Source organism: Bos mutus, chromosome 6 (genome assembly GCF_027580195.1).
Source record: "Bos mutus isolate GX-2022 chromosome 6, NWIPB_WYAK_1.1, whole genome shotgun sequence".
NCBI lineage: Eukaryota > Metazoa > Chordata > Mammalia > Artiodactyla > Bovidae > Bos > Bos mutus.
In genome coordinates, this window is record NC_091622.1 from 84,480,450 (window position 1) to 84,495,443 (window position 14,994).

At 39.2% G+C, this 14,994-nt stretch overlaps 1 pseudogene; it reads right to left on the reverse strand.

Annotated features, from left to right (window-relative positions):
• LOC102284258 (UDP-glucuronosyltransferase 2C1-like) overlaps nt 1-13,508 on the reverse strand; it is a 38,863-nt pseudogene extending 25,355 nt beyond the window's left edge.
• Nucleotides 13,509-14,994: the final 1,486 nt, after the last annotated feature.

The following is a 14,994-nucleotide window of genomic DNA, read 5'->3' on the forward strand; positions in this document are numbered from 1 at the left end:
CCCAGGGATCGAACCCAAGTCTCCCACATTTTAGGCAGATTCTTTACCAGACAAGCCATAAGGGAAGCCCAAGAATACTGGAGTGGGTAGCTTATCCCTTCTCCAGCAGATCTTCTCGACCCAGGAATTGAACTGGGATCTCCTACACTGCACATGAATTCTTGACCAAATGAGCTATACATTTCAATCCTATATCTTTTTTATGTTTTTAGGAATAAACAAAATTTTTAGTAATGATAGGATAGTAGAGATAAATCTGTTAAAACTAGTAACAAGGAAAATAATAAAAATTCGTATTAAAATGAAAAAGTTCCAAATAGACAAATCAATCCTGAGAAAGAAAAACAAAGATGTAGGCATCACACACTCTGATTTTAAGAAATATTATAAAGCTATATTAATCAAAACAATACATGCAGGTTTAAAAACAGTCACATGTTCCATTAGAACAGAAGCAAAAGCCCAAAGATAAGCTTATGCATATGTGGTCAAAAAATATTTCATAAGAAAGCCAAAAATACTCAATGAAAGAAGATAGTCTCTTAAATAATTATTACTAAAAAAAAAAAAAAAGGATAGTCACATAGAAAAGAATAAAACTAAACTCTGATCTTACCCCACTACAAAATTATATTAAAATGGATAAGAGGCTTAAATATAAGACTTAAAACCATAAAATTACTCAAAGAAAACAAAGGGAAATAATTCTTGACATTCACAGTGGCAGTGAATTTAGATATGATACCTAAAGTACAAGTGGGCTTCCCTGGTGGCTCAGCTGGTAAAGAATCTGGCTACAATGTGGGAGAACTGGGTTTGATCCCTGGGTTAGGAAGATACTCTGGAGAAGGGAAAGGCTACCCACTCCAATATTGTGGCTTGGAGAATTCATGGACTGTATCTTGATATTAACATGGTGAAGTAGAAGGATGTGCGCTCATCTTCTGTGTGAACTCCAAAATTGCAACTAGCTGCTAAACAACCATCGACCAGGAGAAGGTTGGATTCCCCCTAAAAAGATACCCCAGGTCCAAGAGCAAAGGAGAAGCCCCAACAAGAGAGTAGGAGGGGGGAAATTGCAGTTAGAATCAAACGCCATAGTCGCCAGAGATGCTTGGAGGGCTCAAACAAAATCTGCACACCAAGACCCAGAGATCCCAATGAAACTGAGTCAGAACTGCCCTTGATTGTTTGATTGTCTCCTGAAGAGGTACGGGTCAACAGTGGCCTGCCGCAGTGACAGGGGCTATGACTGCAGCAGACTTGTGTCATGAAGCATGTGGCATAAGCCCTCTTGGAGGAAGTCGCCATTAGCCCCACCATAGAGTTGGTGAGCAGATGAGAACCCCCCAGGGAATATGACTTTGAAGGCTAGTGGGGCATCATTATAGAACTTTCTGTAATGTTCTTCCACAGGATTGGAGAACCAGACACTTGGAAAGCACAAAAAACAATCTTGCACACACCAGCAGCCAGGAGAAATGAGCAGTGTCCCCACAAGAGACTGAGTCAGACTTGCCTATGAGTGTTGAAGAGTCTCCAGTGGAGGCATGGGTTTGACGACCAGTAACGTTGAGGATTTTGGCCACCTGATGCGAAGAGCTGACTCATTTGAAAAGACCCTGATGCTAGGGAAGATTACAGGTGAGAGGAGAAGGGGACGGCAGAGGATGAGATGGTTGGATTGCATCACTGATGCAGTGGACATGAGTTTGAGTAACTCCAGGACTTGGTGATGGACAGGGAGGCCTGGCATGCTGCAGGCCATAGGGTGGCAAAGAGTCTGACATGACTGAGTGACTGAACTGACTGACTGACAATGCTGAGGAAGATGAATTTGAATGGTTCTATGAAGACCTACAAAACCTTCTAGAACTAACACCCAAAAAAGATGTTCTTTTCATTATAGGGGACTGGAATGCAAAAGTAGGAGGTAAAGAAATACCTGGAGTAGCAGGCAAGTTTGGCGTTGGAGTACAGAATGAAGCAGAGCAAAGGCTAATAGAGTTCTGCCAAGAGAATGCACTGTTCATAGCAAACACCCTCTTCCAACAACACAAGAAAAGACTCTACACATGCATAACACCAGATGGTCAAAACCAAAATCAGATTATTATATTCTCTGCAGTGAAAGATGGAGAAGCTCTATACAGTCAGCAAAAACAAGACTGGGAGCTGACTGTGACTAAGATTATGAATTCCTTATGGCCAAATTCAGATAAATTGAAGAAAGTAGGGAAAGCCACTAGACCATTCAGGTATGACCTAAAACAAATCCCTTACTATACAGTGGAAGTGAGAAATAGATTCAAGGGATTAAATATGATAGACAGAGTGCCTGATGAACTATGCTTGGAGATTCCTGACATTGTACAGGAGACAGGGATCAAGACCATCACCAAGAAAAGAAATGCAAAAGAGCAAAATGGTAGTCTGAGGAGGCCTTACAAATAGCTGTGAACAGAAGAGAAAAAAAAAAAAAAAAAAAGGAGAAAAAGAAAGAGATATCCATTTGAATGCAGAGTTCCAAAGAATAACCAGTAGAGATAAGAAAGACTTCCTCAGGGATCAGTGAAAAGAAATAGAGGAAAACAAAATAATGGGCAAGACTAGAGATCTTTTCAAGAAAATTAGAGATACTAAGGGAACATTTCATGTAAAGATGGGCTCGATATAGACAAAAACTGGTATGAACCTAATAGAAGAAGAAAATATTAAGAGGAGGCAAGAATATACAGAAGAAGTATACAAAAAAGATCTTCATGACCCAGATAATCATGATGGTATGATCACTTATCTAGAGCCAGATAATCTGGAATGTGAAGTCAAGTGGGCCTTAGGAAGCATCACTATGAACAAAGCTAGTGGAGGTGATGGAATTCCAGTTGAGCTATTTCAAATCCTGAAAGATGATGCTGTGAAAGTGCTGCCCTCAATATGCCAGCAAATTTGGAAAACTCAGCAGTGGCCACAGGACTGGAAAGACCAGTTCTCATTCCAATCCCAAAGAAAGGCAATGACAAAGAATGCTTAAACTACCACACAATTGCATTCATCTCACATTCTAGCAAAGTAATGCTCAAAATTCTCAAAGCCAGGCTTCAATAGTAAATGAACCATGAACTTCAAGATGTTCAAGCTGGTTTTAGAAAAGGCAGAGGAACCAGAGATCAAATTGCCAACATTCCTTGGATCATCGAAAAAGCAAGAGAGTTCCAGAAAAACACCTATTTATGCTTTATTGACTATGTCAAAGCCTTTAATTGTGTGGATCATAACAAACTGTGGAATATTCTTAAACAGATGGGAATAGCAGATCACCTGACCTGCCTGTTGAGAAATATGTATGCAGATCAGGAAGCAGCAGTTAGAACTGGACATGGAACAACAGACTGGTTCCAAATAGGAAAAGGAGTATGTCAAAGATGTATGTGTCTAACTGCTTACTTAACTTATATGCAGAGTACATCATTAGAAATGCTGGACTGAATGAAGCACAAGCTGGAATCAAGATTGACAGGAGAAATATCAATAACCTCAGATATGCAGATGACACCACTCTTATGGCAGAAAATGAAGAAGACCTAAAAAGCCTCTTGATGAAAGTGAAAGAGGAGAGTGAAAACGTTGGCTTAAAGCTCAACATTCAGATAACTAACATCATGACATCTGGTCCCATCACTTCATCGCAAATAGATAGGGAAACAGTGGAAACAGTGAGAGATTTAATTTTTTGGGCTCCAAAATCATTGCATATGGTGATTGCAGCCTTGAAATTAAAAGCCACTTGCTCCTTGGAAGAAAAGTTATGACCAACCTGCTGCTGCTGCTGCTGCTAAGTCGCTTCAGTCGTGTCCGACTCTGTGCGACCCCATGGACTGCAGACTACTAGGCTTCTCAGTCCATGGGATTCTCCAGGCAAGCACACTGGAGTGGGTTGCCATTTCCTTCTCCAATGCATGAAAGTGGAAAGTGAAAGTGAAGTCGCTCAGTCGTGTCTGACTCTTAGCGACCCCATGGACCGCAGCCTACCAGGCTCCTCGATCCATGGGATTTTCCGGGCAACAGCACTGGAGTGGGGTGCCATTGCCTTCTCCAATGACCAACCTAAACAGCATATTAAAAAGCAGAGATGTTTCTTTGCCAAAAAAATGCCCATCTAGTCAAGGTTATGGTTTTTTCCAGGAGTCATGCATGGATGTGAGAGTTGTACTATAAAGAAAGTTGAGTGCTAAAGAATTGATAAATTTGAACTGTGGTGTTAGAGAAGGCTCTTGAGAATCCCTTGGACTGCAAGGAGATCCAACCAGTCCACCCTAAAGGAAATCAATCACAAATATTCATTGGAAGGACTGATGCTGAAGCTGAAACTCCAATACTTTGGTCACATGATGTGAAAACTGGTTCATTTGAAAAGACCCTGATGCTGGGAAAGATTGAAGGCAGGAAGAGAAAAAGATGACAGAGGATGAGATGGCTGGATGGCATCACTGACTCAATGGACATGAGTTTGAGTAAACTCCAGGAGGTTGAATGAACAGGAAGTCATGGCATGCTGCAGTCCATGGGGTTGCAAAGAGTCAGACATGACTGAGCCACTGAACTGAAGTAAACTGAACTGAAACAACGGGGAGGTAACACAGCCCCACCCATCAGGAGAAAATTGGATTAAAGATTGACTGAGCATGGCCCTACCCATTAGAATAAAACCCAGTGTCCCCCACAATTAAGCTCTCCCGTCAGTTCAGTTCAGTTCAGTCCCTCAGTCGTGCCCGATTCTTTGTGATCCCATGAACCACAGCATGCCAGGCCTCCCTGTCCATCATCAACTCGTGGAGTCCACCCAAACCCATGTCCGTTGAGTGGGTGACGCCATCCAACCATCAATTTGAGATTGATGCAATCTCAAAAACGACAGAATGATCTCTGTTCGTTTCCAAGGCAAACCATTCAATATGGTAATCCAAGACTCTCCCATCAGGAAGCTTCATAAGCCTCTTATTCTTATTCATCAGAGGGCAGGCAGAATGAAAACCATCATTATACAAAACTAATAAAAGTGATCACATGGACCACAGCCTCATCTAACTCAGTGAAATTGTGAGCCATTACATTTAGTGCTGCAAAGATGGAGAGGTCATGATGGAAAGTTCTAACAAAATGCAGTCCACTGAAGAAGAGAATGGCAAACCACATCAATATTCTTTCCTTGAGAATGCCACGAGTAATATGAAAAGGCAAAAAGATATGACACTGAAAGATGAATACCTCAGGCCGGTAGGTGCCCAACATGCTACTGGAGAAGAGTGGAGAAATAACTCCAGAAAGAATAAAGTGATGGACCAAAAGCAAAAACAATGCCAGGTGTAAATGTGACTGGTGATCGAAGTAAGTCTGATGCTGTAAAGAACAATATTGCACCAGCTCAGTTCAGTTCAGTCGGTCAGTCATGTCTGACTCTTTGTGACTCCATGGACTTCAGCACACCAGGCTTCCCTGTCCATCACCAACTCACGGAGATACTCAAACTCATGTCCATTGAATCAGTGATGCCACCCAACCATCTTATCCTCTGTCATCCCCTTCTCCTCCTGCCTTCAATCTTTCCCAACATCAGGGTCTTTTCAAATGAGCCAGTTTTTCACATCATGTGAACAAACTATTGGAGTTTCAGCTTGAGCATCAGTCCTTCCAACGAATATTCAGGGCTGATTTCCTTTAAGATGGACTGGTTGGATCTCCGTGTAGTCCAAGGGACTCTCGAGAGTCTTCTCCAACACCACAGTTCAAAAGCATCAATTCTTCGTGCTCAGATTTCTTTATAGTCCAATTCTCACATTCATACATTACTACTGGAAAACCCATAGTTTTGACTAGATGGTCCTTTGTCGGTAAAGCAATGTCTCTGCATTTTAATAAGCTGTCTAGGTTGGTCATAATTTATCTTCCAAGGAGCAAGCGTTCTTTTAATTTCATGGCTGCAGTCACCACCTGCAGTGACTTTGAACCCCCCCCCCCAAATTAAAGTCTGTCACTCTTTCCATTGCTTTCCTATCTATTTGCCATAAAGTGATGGAATTGGATGCCATGATCTTAGTTTACTGAACGTTGAGTTTTAAACAAACTTTTTCACTCTCCTCTACTACTACATCTACTTCTGCTTTATTGACTACCTCAAAGCCCTTGACTGTGTGGATTACAAAATAATGGAAAAATTCTTCAAGAGATGGGACTATCAGACCAATGTACTTGCCTCCTGAGAAATCCATGTGCAGATCAAGAAACAACAGTTAGAACTGGATATGGGACAACAGACTTGTTCCAAATAGGGAAAAGAGTATGTCAAAGTTGTATATTGTCACACTGCTTATTTAACTTATATGAAGAGTACATATTGAAAAATGCCAGGATGGATGAAGCACAAGCTGGAATGAAGATGGCAGGGACATATATCAATAACCTCAGATGTGCAGATGACACCACCATCCTGGCAGAAAGCCAACAGTAGCTGAGGATCCTCTTGATGAAAATGAATGAGGAGAGTAAAAAAGTTGTCTTAAAACTCAATATTCAAAAAATGAGGATCATAGCATCTGGTCCCATGACTTAATGACAAATTGATGGTGAAACAATGGAAACACTGAGAGACTTTATTTTGGGGAGCTCCTAAATCACTGTAGATCATGATGCAGCCATGAAGTTAAAAGATGCTTGCTCATTGGAAAAAAAGCTATGAACAACCTAGACAGCATATTAAATTCCAGAGACATTAATTTTCTGATAAAGGGCCATCTAATCAAAGCTATGGTTTTTCCAGTAGTCATGTATGAATGGATTTGGACTGTAAAGAAAACTGAGCACTGAAGAATGGATGCTTTTGAACTGTGCTGTTGGAACAAACTCTTGAGGGTACCTTGGATTGCAAGGAGATCAAACCCATCATTCCTAAAAGAAATCAGTCCTAAATATTCATTGGAAGAAGTGATGCTGAAGCTGAAGCTCCAATACATTGGCCACCTGATGCAAAGAACTGACTCACTGGAAATGAACCTGATGCTGGGCAAGACTGAAGGCAGGAGAAGAAGTGGATGATAGAGGATGAGATGGTTGGATGGCATCACTGACCCTATGGACAGTGAGTTTGTGTAGGCTAAGGGAGTTGGTGATGTACAGGGAAGCCTGGAATGCTGCTATCCATGGGGTTTCAAGGAATAAGACATGGTTGAGCTACTGAACTGAACTGAAAGTATAAGTAACAATATAAAAAAATGAACTAGGTGAACTTCTTTCAACTAGTGGCTGCTGCACACTGCACAGTAAGAGAAATGATCAACAAACAAGAAGGCAGCCTATGAAAATAGAAAAAATATTTGCAAACTCTATGTCTGCAATGTGGTTATTGTTCTTGTTCAGTCACTCATTCATGTTCTACATTTCGTGGCACCATGGACTACAGCAATCCAGGCTTTCCTATCCTTCATCATCTCCTGGAGCCTGCTCAAACTCATGTCCACTGAGATGGTAGTCCCATCCAAACAGCTGGTCCTCTGTCATTCCCATTTCCTCCTGCCTTAAATCTTGCCCAGCATCAGGATCTTTTCTAGTAAGTCGGTTCTTCACATCAGGTGGCCAAAATATTGGAGCTTCAGCTTCAGCATCAGTCCTTCCAATGAATCTTAAGGATTGATTTCCTTTAGGATTGACTGGTTTGATCTCCTTGCAGTCTAAGGGAGTCTCAAGATGTTTCTCCAACACCACAGTTCAAAAGGATCAGTTCTTCCATGATCAGCCTTCTTTATGGTCCAACTGTTGCATCAATATAAAATTACTGGTCAAACCATAGCTTTGACTATATGGATCTTTGTTGCCTAAGTAATGTCTCTGCTTTTTAATATGCTGTCTAGGTTTGTCACAGCTTTTCTTCCAAAGTGAAAGGTCTTTTAATTTCATGGCTGCAATCATTATCTGCAGTGATTTTGGAGCCCAAGAAAATAAAGTCTCTCACTCTTTCCGTTGTTTTCCCCATCTTTTTTCATTGGTGATGGGACCGTATGCCATGATCTTCATTTTTTGAATGTTGTGTTAAACCAGTTTTTCACCTTCATCAAGTCTCTGTTGTTCCTCTTCACTTTCTACCATAAGGGTGGTGTCATTTGCATATCTGAGGCTATTGGTATTTCTCTTGGCAATCTAGATTCCAGCTTGTGCTTCATCCACCCTGGCATTTTTCATGATGTATTCTCCATCATGAAAATAAGCCAGGGAGAGGATATACAGCCTTGATGTACTCCTTTCCCTATTTGGAACCAGTCTGTTGTTCCATTTCCAGTTCTTACTGTTCCTTTTGACCTCCATACAAGCTTTGCAGGAGTCAGGTAAGATAATCTGGTATTCCCATCTCTTGAAGAATTTTTCCATTATTTTGTAATCCACACAGTCAAAGTTTTTGACATTGCAATAAAGTGGTACTAGATATTTTTCTGGAGCTCTCAATTTTTCTACGATCCAGCAGATGTTGACGATTTGATCTCTGGTTCTTTGCCCTTTTCTAAATCCAGCTTGAACATCCACAGTGTTGCAGCATGGCTTTGAGAATATTCAGCATTACTTTGCTAGCGTGTGAGATGAGTGCAATTGTGTGGTATTTTGAGCTTTCTTTGGCATTGCCTTTCTTTGGGAATGGGATGAAAACTGATCTTTCTGAGTCCTGTTGCCAATGCTGATTTTTCCAAATTTGCTGGCATATTGAGTGCAGCACTTTCACAGCATCATCTTTTAGGACTTGAAATAGCTCAGCTGGAATTTCATCACCTCCACTAGCTTTGTTTGTAGTGATGCTTCCTAAGCCCCACTTAACTTCAGACTCCAGGATGTCTGACTCTATGTGCATGACCACACCATCATGGTTATCTGGGTCATGAAGATGTTTTTTATACAGTTCTTCTGTGTATTCTTGCCACCTCTTCTTAATATCTTCTGCTTCTATTAGGTCCATACCGTATCTGTTCTTTATTGTGCCCATCTTTGCATGAAAATTTCCCTTGGTATCTCTAATTTTCTTGAAGAGATCTCTAGTCTTTCCCATTGTATTGTCTTTCTCTATTTCTTTGCACTGATCACTTAGGAAGATTTTCTTATCTCTCCTTGCTATTCTTTGGAACTCTGCATTCAGATGAATATATCTTTCCTTTTCTCCTTTGCCTTTAGCTTCTCTTCTTTTGTCAGCTAATTGTAAGGATTCCTCAGACATTTTGCCTTTTGCATTTCTTTTTCTTGGAGATAGTCTTGATCACTGCCTCCTGTACAATGTTATGAACCTCCATCCTTAGTTCGTCAGGAACTCTGTCTATCAGATCTCATTCTTTAAATCTATTTGTCGTTTCTACTGTATAATCACACTGGATTTGATTTAGGTCATACCTGAATGGTCCAGTGGATTTCTCTACTTTCTTTAATTAAAGTATGAATTGGGTAATAAGGAGTTCATGATCTGAGCCAGAATCAACTTCCTGTCTTGTTTTTGCTGACTGTATAGTTCTTCTCCATCTTCAACTCCAAGGAATATAATCAATCTGATTTCGGTGTTGACCATCTGGTGATGTCCACATCTAGAGACTTCTCTTGTGCTGTTGAAGAGGGTGTTTGCTATGACCATTGCCTTCTCTTGACAAAACTCTGTTAGCCTTTTCCCCGCTTCATTTTGTACTCCATAGTCAATTTGCCTGTTACTCCAGCTATCTCTTGACTTCCTGCTTTTGCCTTCCAGTCCCTTATGATGAAAAGGACATCAACAAACAAGATGGCAGACTAAAAGGTCATGTGCTCATCTTCTCCTGTGTGAACTCCAAAGTTGCAACTAGCTGCTGTACAACCACGGACAGAATGTTGGATTCCACCAAAAAAAAAAAAAGATATCCCAATTCCAAGGGCAAAGGAGAAGCCTCAATAAGATGGTAGGAGGGGCAAAATTGTCTTTATAATCAAACCTCATACTCACCAGAGATGCTTGGAGGACTCAAACAAACTCTTGTGCACACCAAGACCCAGATGTCCCATAGAGACTGAGCGAGACCTACCTTTGATTGTTTGAGTATCTCCTGCAAAGGTATGGGTCAGCAGTCGCCTCCTGTGGGGACAGGGAATCTAACTGCAGCAGGTCTGGATTATCCAATGAGAGGCCTGAGCCTCATGGTGGAGGTCGTCATTAGCCCTACCATAGAGCCGCTGAGCAGATGACCCACAAACTGCAGAACAATTATACTAAAGATTTTCCCACACTGTTAAGAAAGTTCAGATTTTCTTAGAACAGATTTTCCAATCTGGGAATCTGGCAATGTAACTGAGAACCCACAGGGAATTTGACTTTGGAGGCCAGTGGGAGACCGAGCCAGACTTGCCTTTGGGTGTCCAAGAGTCTCTGGTGGAGGCATGGGTTGAAAGTTTGGCCTCAGGCCAAACAACAGGGAAGGAACCTAGCCCCGCTCATCAGCAGAAAATTGGATTAAAGATTCACTGAGCATGGCCCTGCCCATCAGAACAAAACCGGTTCCCCCACAACAGGCTCTCCCATCAGAAAACTTGCATAAGCCTCTTATCTTTTTCATCAGACGGCAGACAGAATGAAAACCACAATGAAAAACACAGAAAACTAACCAAACTGATCACATGGACCACAGCCTTGTCTAACTCAATGAAACTGTAAGCCATGCCGTGTAGGGCCACCCAAGATGAGTGGGTCACAGCAGAAAGTTCTGGCAAAATCTGGTACACTGGAGAAGACAATGCCAAATCACTTCAGTATTCTTGCCTTGAGAACCCCACGAACAGTATGAAAAGGCAAAAAGATATGACACTGAAAGATGAAATCCCTAGGACGGTAGATGCCCAATATGCTACTGGAGAAGAGTGGAGAAATAACTCCAGATACAATGAAGAGATGGAGCGAAAGCAAAAATAATGTCCAGGTTTAGATGTAACTGGTGACAGAAGTAAAGTCTGATGCTGTAAGAGAATATTGAATAGGAACCTGGAATGTTCAGCCCACAAGTCAACATAAATTGGAAGTGATCAAAAAGGAGATAGCAAGAGTGAACATAGACATTTTAGGAATCAGTGAACTAAAATGAACTGGAGTGGGTGAATTTAATTCAGATGACCACTGTATCTACTACCATGGGCAAGAATAACTTAGAAGAAATGGGAGTGTTCCTCATAGTCAAGAAAAGTGTGTGAAATGCAGTACTTGGGTCCAATCTCAAAAATAACAAAAGTAGAAATTAAGAGTTTTCAAATAAATACCATTTGTATTTATGTGTAGCGATGGATATTATCTAGAGTTATTTGGTGATTATTTCACAATAGGTGCAAATATCTAATCATTTTGTTGTATACCTGTGTTGAAACAAAATTATTTTAAGTCCGGAGAAGCAAAATTTTGCATGAAAATTTTTCTACCAGTTGAGCCACTGCCCGGCACTCCCTGTTTTAGTGTGCAATGTGCTTCTGCATTATACATTAACTAGATCCCCTCAGAAGACACAGGGAAGTTTACTCTACAGAAAAACTAATTTCCTCCTGGCACCAGCAACCTAACTCATTAAAAGCTAACATTCTTTCCTTAATCTTTTAAGGGGTCACAGTGACCCACCACTCACTTTTTAGGACTACATAAACTGGCAATATAATGTTCTGATGTATAACTCTTTCATGTATAACCCCTTCCCTCAAAAACTTATATGACAGTTCTTTAACTTCTAATGGGCAGAGCATTCCTCAGAGCTTCCTGACAGATTTTCTCCAGGGTTATAATCCTCAGATTGGCTCAAATGAAATCTTCCATACTATTCTAGGTTGACTATTGACTAATTTTTTGTCACAATCTGAAACTAATACAGTGTTGCATGTTAATAATACCTCAAAAAAAATCTAACTAAATAATATACGAAAGGTACTGTTTTCTCAAAGATAAGTTACCTCTTATGCAAAACTTCCTTATCATAATCACATAAACATAATAAAAAATAAATTAGTCAAAAGCAAAATAGAAGAGGTACATGGGCTTGCTAAAATAGAGAAAAAATTTGTGCTCAGGGTCAAAAGTCACTAGTTGACCTCTAATGACCTCTAACCTTAAATAGAAGAAGAACAAAATACTAAAGTGAGTTAAAAAATCTAGAAGCATGGTCCTATAGGAAAAAAAATCTTCTTTTGTTTTTACACTTTTGAAGACAAGAACAAATGAAACCAAACTACATTATTTATTTTCTAGTTTCATGCTCACCACATTGCAAACCTGGTCATCAATTAACTATTCTTTCATAGAATACAAATATAAAGCCTTAAGAAGAACAGGTTAATCAGAAAGGAATCAGGTTGTGAAAAAGGAGAAGCAGAACACAAGAGTAGTCCAGGGTTATGGAAATTAAGCACACTGTCAGATTTGGGTTTTCCAGACACTCCAAAAACTTAAGCTTAAATATAGAGAATATTCCTTTTTGGATATATACCAGGGTTCCCCTGGTGACTTTGATGGTAAAGAATCAACCTGCAATGCAGGAGACCTGGGTTCGATCTCTGGGTTGGGAAGATCCTCTAGAAGATGGAATGTTATCATTATTCAATCATATAACACAAAACAACAACAAAAACAATTAGAGTGTTATTAATTTTTACATTCAAAACAGTGTAGCCACCCTAAAATAGCATTTGTAAGTTTTCATACAGTTAGATAAATGTTTACATTATTTATAGAATATAAGAATATTTATTACATACATATTATTCTTACCTAAAACCTTGCTGTAATATTCATCCCATTCCAGAAATACATAATAGGAATATATCATGTCACTCACTGTATACAGTAACCAGTTCTCCAGCCTCTGTATAAAAGTCATCTTGTCTGTCAGTCTTGATGTGATACCAGGAACATATGAAGAAGGCATAGGAAGCCCAGCACACAGTCTTTCAATGACATTCGCACAGAAAAACCGAAAAGTGAATATAAATGGAATATTCAGGAGTTCAGCCACCAATTCCCCACAAAAACTTAAAGGGTCAGCAATACAGACATCAAACTTGGCTGCCTGTAGCCTGCTGAGTAACTCCTTGTTTGTGATAGCACTGTCACACACTCTTCTGTTTATTAATAAAAATTTTCTCTCTAAGTCTGCCAGTTTTATTTGCATTTCCCACCATGAGAGTTTTGGCAGTTCAAAAGTTTCTTCATAGAGAATGGTATTGAGCTCTTCTATCAAAGTTTCTTTAGTTACTGAAATATGGAGGATCTCCACATGATAGGGAATCTTGGTATGATCAATTGCAAGATTTTGTGAAGGTACCAGGACAGTTATCTCATGCCCACGAAAGTGAAGCTCTTCTAGAATAACTTGTAAATTAATCCAGTGACTAAAATCCGCAGGCCATACAAGAACTTTGCCCGTCCTCCCGGAGTCAAGGAAACATAGATGCAGCATGAAAAGGATGCAGAAGCCTTTCACAGTCTTCATGGTTAACTCTTGCTTGAATTAAATCTTAAACCAAATGCATGAAACTCACAATCCAAAGATCTCTCCTTAACAATTCCAATGAGTTCATAGTAGGTTGGGCTGAACTTTGAAATGTGTACTTTGTATAATGGATTAAAATGGAAAGCAACTGCTTTGAAGTGAAAAAAAAAACAAAAAACAAAAAAAAACCTTGATAAAACACAATACACTGAGTTAGGAAATATTTACTCAGGCTTAAACACAAATCCATAATAATTTCTAAGTAATATTTTAAAATCTGAGATTATGTGATTGCATATTCTATTAGGGCTAGATTTTTTGGAATATTTTTTCTGGTTTTATTTTTAAGATCATTTGAACAGGAAGATCTCTATAGTGTTTTTTTTTTTTACTGATAACTCTTCTAGATATTTTAGGTACAGAAGAGATCATCACTTAATGCTGGAAATACGCACACTTTAAGAGATGTTAAGGCAAGGAGATTTATTTTATTTTTAATTTTATACTGGATTATAGTTGATTAACAATGTGTTAGTTTCAGGTGTACAGCAAAGTGATTCAGTTATACATATACATATATCTGCTCTTTTCAAAATTCTTTTCACATTTATGTTGTTACAGAATATTGAGCAGAATTTCCTGTGGTTTATAATAAGTATAGTAAGTCCTTGTTGGTTCAACTACTTTAAATATAGTAGTCTATATCTGCTAATCCAAACTCCCAATTTATTTTTCCCCCTACCTTGCCCATTTTGTAACCATAAGTTTGTTTTTAGTGTGTATCTGTTTTTGTTTTGTAAATAAGTTCTTTTTTCTTTTTTTAGATTGCACATATAAGCAATGTGATAGTTATCTTTCTCTGTATTCCTTATTCACTTAGTATGATCACTTTCAGGTCTATCTGTGTTGATGCAATATTTTGGAGATTAATCCCTTGTCAATTTATTCATCTGTAAATATTTTTTCCCACTCTGAGGTTGCCTTCCTATTTTGCTTATGTTCTGCTTTGCTGTGCAACAGCTTTTGAGTTTAATTTGATCCCATTTGTTAGTTTAGTTTTCATTTCCAATACTCTTGGAAATGAATCAAAAAGGATATTATTGTGATTTATTCAAAGAATGTTTTGGTCTTACATTTAGGTCCTTAATCCATTTTGAGTTAATTTTTGTATATGATGTTAAATAATGTTCTACTTTCATTCTTTTACATATATCTTTCCAGTTTTCCCAGCACCACCTATTGAAGATCCTGTTTTTTTCTCCACAGTTAGAGATTAATTGAATATAAGTCTGTGGGTTTATTTCTGGACTTTCTATTCTGTTCCAGTGATCTATATCTGTTTTGTGCCAGTACCATCTGCCTTGTTGACTATAGCTTTGTAGTGTAGTCTGGGAGAGCTTATTCCTCCACCTTTGTTTTTCTTTCTCAAAATTGCTTTCACCATTCAGGGTCTTTTGTGTCTCCATAATTTTTTTTTTAATTGTGT